Consider the following 6,798-nt stretch of genomic DNA (forward strand, 5'->3'; position numbering starts at 1 on the left):
AGTGCAGTGGCCGGATCTCAGCTCACTGCAAGCTCCGCCTCCCGGGTTCCCGCCATTCTCCTGCCTCAGCCTCCCGAGTAGCTGGGACTACAGGCGCCCACAACCGCGCCCGGCTAATTTTTTTGTATTTTTAGTAGAGACGAGGTTTCACCGTGGTCTCGATCTCCTGACCTTGTGATCCGCCCGCCTCGGCCTCCCAAAGTGCTGGGATTACAGGCGTGAGCCACCGCGCCCGGCCTAGTTTTTTGTATTTCTTAATAGAGATGGGGTTTCACCGTGTTAGCCAGGATGGTCTCGATCTCCTGACCTCGTGATCCGCCCGTCTCGGCCTCCCAAAGTGCTGGGATTACAGGCTTGAGCCACCGCGCCCGGCCAGCTTTCACTTTTAAACCTAGCAGTGTTTAGAGGGTGGCCAGGTAGGAGTGTGCAGGTTGTACACTGCACAACTCTCAGAGGCGCATTGCGGGCCATCATAGATTTGCAAACTGATTACAGTGACTTTCCAGCAGATGGCAGTAGAGCATCCTAAAGAAGGGACACCTAGGCCGGGCGCGGTGGCTCAAGCCTGTAATCCCAGCACTTTGGGAGGCCGAGACGGGTGGATCACGAGGTCAGGAGATCGAGACCATCCTGGCTAACACGGTGAAACCCCGTCTCTACTAAGAAATACAAAAAAACTAGCCGGGCGAGGTGGCGGGCGCCTGTAGCCCCAGCTACTCGGGAGGCTGAGGCCGGAGAATGGGGTGAACCCGGGAGGCGGAGCTTGCAGTGAGCTGAGATCCGGCCACTGCACTCTAGCCTGGGCTACAGAGCCAGACTCCGTCTCAAAAAAAAAAAAAAAAAAAAAGAAGGGTCACCTTTTCCTAATTTGCACGAAGGTGCTATATTGGCTGGCAGCTGCCTTTGGAATCATCCTGCACGTTTGCTAAATTATCAGTAGCCAGACCCCACTCCACGCCTATGGAGACAGGGGCTCCGGGTGGAGCACAGAACTTGGCATTTTTGCAAAGTTGCACAGGTGTTTCTGAAGGGCTGTCAGGTTGAAGAACCTCTGTGCTCAGTTCTAAGGAGAGTAATGGCAAATTCGTAGCCACTGGGATACCTAGGCAGCGAGGAAAGCCTCCTCGAATTCCACTCAGCCAGCTTTCCTACCCTGATGAGTTTAACCGAGCCCCTGAAGACCCAGTGACTTGGTGAACCAGCTCTCACCTTCCAGGCAAAGTCAGGAATATCCTCCAGGGAACTGAAGGTCGCGCAGCTCTGGTTCCAGCTGTTGCCCTGAGGCCAGGAGCAGTAGGTGAGGATGCCAAAGGAGAAGGTTGGGGTCTGGAACCAGGCAGGGGAGATGAGGCTGAGGGCTGAGATGCAGGTCAGAGAGAGCCCCAGAGCTACCCACACGCTGCTGAACATTAGGAAGTATCGCTGACCTAGGGGTCAACAGGGAAGATTACTGATGGAGACTGCAGGGACAAGGAGAGAAACGGACTGGCAGAGGTGCTCCCTAGCCAAGGACCTGGTGTTATGATCAGACCCCACATCATCAGCCCCCCTTGAGCCTGGAGATGCAAATGGGAGGTGCTAATAACTGTGGTCTGGTAGTGGGGGTTACTTTGTCCTAACAAATTCTAGAAGTACAATCCCCAAGTCCTAGAATAAATGTTAGCCCTTAAAGACCTTTGAACATGTGCCCCTCCACCTTCTGCATGGTGCAACATCCTCACTGGTCCATGCAGGGATCTTCTCATATTCTGTCCATACTTTCATTTATTCATGTGTGTGTTCATTCATTCATTTAGCCATTCTTTCAGCCCATCAAGCCTCCCCTGTTCAAAAGGGCTGCTTCTACCCAGACGGGGCACCTTTTAAAAATTCACACACATATAGGCCGGGCGCGGTGGCTCACGCCTGTAATCCCAGCACTTTGGGAGGCTGAGGCGGGCGGATCACGAGGTCAGGAGATCGAGACCATCCCGGCTAACACAGTGAAACCCCATCTCTACTAAAAATACAAAAAAATTAGCTGGGCGTGGTGGTGGGTGCCTGTAGTCCCAGCTACTCGGGAGGCTGAGGCAAGAGACTGGCGTAAACCCGGGAGGCGGAGCTTGCAGGGAGCCGAGATTGTGCCACTGCACTCCAGCCTGGGCAACAGAGCGAGACTCCGTCTCAAAAAAAAAAAAAAAAAAATTCAGACACATATGCTTGCTTGCTTGCTCTCTCTCTCTGTCCTCTCTCTCTCCCTCCTCCCCCCTTTCTTTCTTTCTTCTTTCTTTTCTTTCTCTTTCTTTCTTTCAGTGAAAAAAAGCTGGAGTGCAGTGGCATGATCATAGCTCACCACCACCTCAAACTCCTGGGCTGAAGCAATCCTCCCACCGCAGCCTGCTAAATAGCTGGGAGTACTGGGGCACACCACCATGTCCAGCTAATTTTTATTTATTTTAATTTTTTGCAGAGACATTCCGTCACATGTGGCTAATTAGAAACCTTTTTTTCTTTTTTTTGTGGAAACAGGGTCTCCCTATATTGGTCAAGCTGGTTTCAAGCAGCACAGATGCTGTTTATAGCAGCCACTTTTTTTTTTATTTTAATCATTTAATGTGTGTCATTTTGTGTGGAGTTAGGTTTGCAAAATTGGTGTGGTGCTGTATGCATGCATTTCTCATTGCTGCAGATGGTATTATCTTTTTTTTTTTTTTGAGACGGAGCCTCACTCTGTCGCCCAGGCTGGAGTGCGGTGGCGCAATCTCCGCTCACTGCAAGCTCCGCCACCTGGGTTCACGCCATTCTCCTGCCTCAGCTTCCCGAGTAGCTGGGACTACAGGCGCCCGCCACCTCGCCCAGATAATTTTTTGTATTTTTAGTAGAGATGGGGTTTCACTGTGTTAGCCAGGATGGTCTCGAACTCCTGACCTCATGATCCGCCCACCTCGGCCTCCCAAAGTGCTGGCATTACAGGCGTGAGCCACCGCGCCCGGCCTACCTTTTTTTTTTTTTTTTTTTTTGAGATAGATTCTTGCTCTGTCACCCAGGCTGAAATGCAGTGGTGCCATGTCAGCTCACTACAACCTCTGCCTCCCAGTTTCAAGCGATTCTCCTGCCTCAGCCTCCTGAGTAGCTGGGACTAAAGGCACGTGCTACCACACCTGGCTAATTTTTGTATTTTTAGTAGAGACGGGGTTTCACCATGTTGGCCAGGCTGCCAGGTGGTATTATCTCATGTTTTGCATTCTGTGTCTTACTTTTGGGCTGAAACAACATGGGTTTAGGATGCATTCATGTTGTCATGTGTACACCTGTTCTGCCTGTCTTGGTTTGGGTTCCCTTGAAGCAGATCCCAAGGGCCTCACCTCCTAATATCAACCTTGGAGGTTAGAGTTTCAAAATATAAATTCTGAGCGGACACAAATATTCAATCCATAGCAAGACTCTAGTGAGAATCTGTGAATGTGGTTTGATTTTGCATATATTTGTTCTTCTTTTTTTTTTTTTTTTTTGGCATGATACTGCTTTTCCAATGGAAATTCAAATGTTGGTTTTCTGTTTGTTTTGTTTTGTTTTGAGACGGAGTCTTGCTCTGTCTCCAGGCTGGAGTGCAGTGGCACGATCTCGGCTCACTGCAACCTCCGACTCCCTGGTTCAAGTGATTCTCCTGCCTCAGCCTCCTGAGTAGCTGGGATTACAGGCACAAGCCACCACGCCCAGCTAATTTTTGTATTTTCAGCAGAGATGGGGGTTCACCATGTTGGCCAGGATGGTCTCAATCTCCCGACCTCGCGATCTGCCTGCCTCGGCCTCCCAAAGTGCTGGGATTACGGGCGTGAGCCACCGTGCCTGGCCAAAATTCAAATGTATTTTAATAAAAAAGCAAGTCAGTGTAAAGTCAAGTCTTACTTAAATAATAATAGACATGGTTTCATGGCATAGTTGAGGCTGGAAGGTGATTTGCTAACAAACAGCCAATCCCGCCCTTGATGGCCAGAAAGGAAGACTGAAAGGGTGAGCCTGCCCAAGGGCACTCAGGGTCAAAAGCAGCTGAGCTGCCAACCAGGCCAAGGGCACCTGGGCAGCTTTGCCAGGCCCCTGCCGTACAACCTTGGGTTTCACCTTGGCCAACTAAGCCCAGCCACCCACTAAACATGGCGGGAATTCTGGGGTTGGAGGCCAACCAACCACTCCACCATATCCCTGGTCCGGTACCTGGGGCAAGTGGCCCCATTGCTCTGGGCCTCAGTTTCTCCATCTGTACAAGAAGATTATGAATCCCTTAATCTGGACTAGGGGAAGATAGTGTTGGGATCAGTCAGTGGGCAGGGTGATATGATGGAAAAAGGCAGAGAAGCCCAGATCCTCCCCTTCCCATCTATCGGAGTTTGGGGAGATGGCCTCACTTCTCTGGAAAATGGGAGTGAGGGTTGTTGTGAAGCTTCAAGGGGATACAGTGTGTGTGTGTGTGTGTGTGTGTGTGTGTGTTGCAGGGGGAGAGGCAGAGATAAACCTGGGCAAGTATGTCTGGGTCAAGTTGCATGGGTTTTTTACCCTGAGATGAGGAAAACCTTGTGGCTGCTCCCCAGCAAGTGAAACGTGCTCGCTTGAGGGAGAGGAGATGGTATTTTTGTGGGGTTTTTTTTGTTTGTTTTTGGTGTTGCTGTTTTCCCTACACCAAAATCAGCCTCTCCTTTGGGTTGGCAAGATCCTGAGGGGTGTAATTCCAGCCAGGAAGCCTGGGAGAGCTGAATCCACTGAGGCCTATGATTGTGCCTCTCTCTGGCTGCGCTAGTGACTGTCCAGGCGTTTCTCACCTTGAAAGGAGTTTTGTTCTCCAGATAATGCTCAATGTCACCTGGGAAAATCACGCCAACCGTCCAGGTGCCCAGAAACCTAAATGAGGCATTATAACCCGAAACCACATCCGACCAGGCTGCAATTAGCTGGAATCCACCTAAGGGAAGCTTGAAAGGGACTGAATATTTTCTCCTCTGCTTCAGTGCTTAACTTTTAATAGCAGTTAACAGTTTCCGGGCGCTCACTAGGCTTCAGTCTAAGCAATTGCATAGGTAAGCACTCATTACCTATAAACCTTGTGGCCACCTGATGAGGTAGATACTATTATCACTGTTCCCATTTTACAGATGGCAAAACTGAGGCTCAGGAAGCAAGCCATAGAACTGAGACTCAGACTTAGGGAATCAGGCTCGGGTTCTGGGCCCAAAGTGATATTAAGGATTTAATTTAAAGGCCAACGAACCCAGTGGCTTACTAGAGCTGCCCAGGGTTAGGGCATGGTCAACTCTCCTGACAGCCCTGCCCAAGGGGCACGGATGATTCCAGAGAAGCCACACGAAGGCAGAATCTCAGGAGGAGAAATGGGATTGGGAGTTTAGAGGTGGTTGCTAGGGACTTGATATGTCAAGCCAAGTTTCCTTCTTCTTCTGGCTTCTATGTCTTTCTCTGTAAACTGGAGGGGTTGATCAATCATTCATTCAACTTTAATGTGCCCAGCTCAGTGTGACTCCTTAACCCCCTACCCCCAGGATACAGTGGTGAACAGAACGTAGTCCCCACCTTCAAGGAGCTTAGAGTTTTGTGGGCAAGACAGACCCACAAGATATAGCCATATGTCCCTGTGCTCATCCATTCAACAAATATTTATTGCGTGTCTACAATGTTGCAGGAACTGTTCTGGGTCCTGGGGATTCAGCAGTGAGGAAAACAGACAAAGCCCCTCCTTATGGAACATAGACTGTGGAGGGAGAGAGACAGGGAGGAAATAAGCAAGTCAATATGTAATACGCTAGATGTCAATAAGTGCCCTAGAGAAAAATGAAGCGTTGGAGGGAGATAGCAAGTGACTGGGTAATTGGGGGATGGTCATGGAAAGCCCCATGAGAAGGTGACCTTTGAGCTGGGCCTGAAGAAGGTGACGGAGGGAGCCACGTGGAGAGGTGTCAGAGGAATATTCCAAGCAGAGTGGGGAGCAGGTGCAAAGGCCCTGAGGTGAGTGTGCTCTTGGCACATTTGAGGATGCAAAGAGGCCCATGTGACTAGAAGAAATGAGGATAGGAAAGAGCGGTGGAACTTGTAGTAGAGATAAGGTCTTATTCTGTTGCCCAGGCTGGAGTGCAGTGGCACAATCACAGCTCACTGCAGTCTCAACCTCCTGGGGCTCAAGCAATCCTCCCACCTCAGCCTCCCAAGTAGCTGGGGCTACAGGTATGCACCACCATGCCTGGCTAATATATATATATATATTTTTTTTAGAGATCTGTGGCCAGGCTGGAGTACAGTGGCGTGATCTTGGCTCACTCCAACCTCTGCCTCTTGGGTTCAAGTGATTCTCCTGCCTCAGCCTCCTGAGTAGCTGGGACTACAGGCATGTGCCACCACGCCCGGCTAATTTTGTATTTTTAGTGGAGACGGGTTTCTCCATGTTGGCCAGGCTGGTGTTGATCTCTTATTTTTCGAGACAGAGTCTCACTCTGTCGCCCAGGCTGGAGTGCACCAGGCTGGAGTGCCGTGGCACAATCTCGGCTCACTACAAGCTCCGCCTCCCAGGTTCACGCCATTCTCCTGCCTCAGTCTCCCGAGTAGCTGGGACTACAGGCGCCCACCACCACGCCCGGCTAATTTTTTGTATTTTTAGTAGAGACGGGGTTTCACTGTGTTAGCCAGGATGGTTTCGATCTCCTGACCTCTTGATCTGCCCGCCTCGGCCTCCCAAAATGCTGGGATTACAGGCGTGAGCCACCGCGCCCGGCTGAACAATCCTAGGTTTTCTTTTTTTTTTTTTTTTTTTTTTTTTTT

At 50.3% G+C, this 6,798-nt stretch overlaps 1 protein-coding gene across 1 annotated transcript in view; it reads right to left on the reverse strand.

Moving 5' to 3' along the window:
- The window catches only part of TMEM211 (transmembrane protein 211), a 12,820-nt gene that overhangs the window by 3,865 nt on the left and 2,157 nt on the right, over nucleotides 1-6,798 (reverse strand). The window contains exon 2 of the mRNA XM_025400364.1: nucleotides 1,210-1,326. The gene's annotated coding sequence lies outside the window, so the exon portion shown is untranslated. The remainder of the gene's footprint in view (nucleotides 1-1,209; nucleotides 1,327-6,798) is intronic.

Source organism: Theropithecus gelada, chromosome 10 (assembly GCF_003255815.1).
Source record: "Theropithecus gelada isolate Dixy chromosome 10, Tgel_1.0, whole genome shotgun sequence".
In the NCBI taxonomy this organism is placed as follows: Eukaryota; Metazoa; Chordata; class Mammalia; order Primates; family Cercopithecidae; genus Theropithecus; species Theropithecus gelada.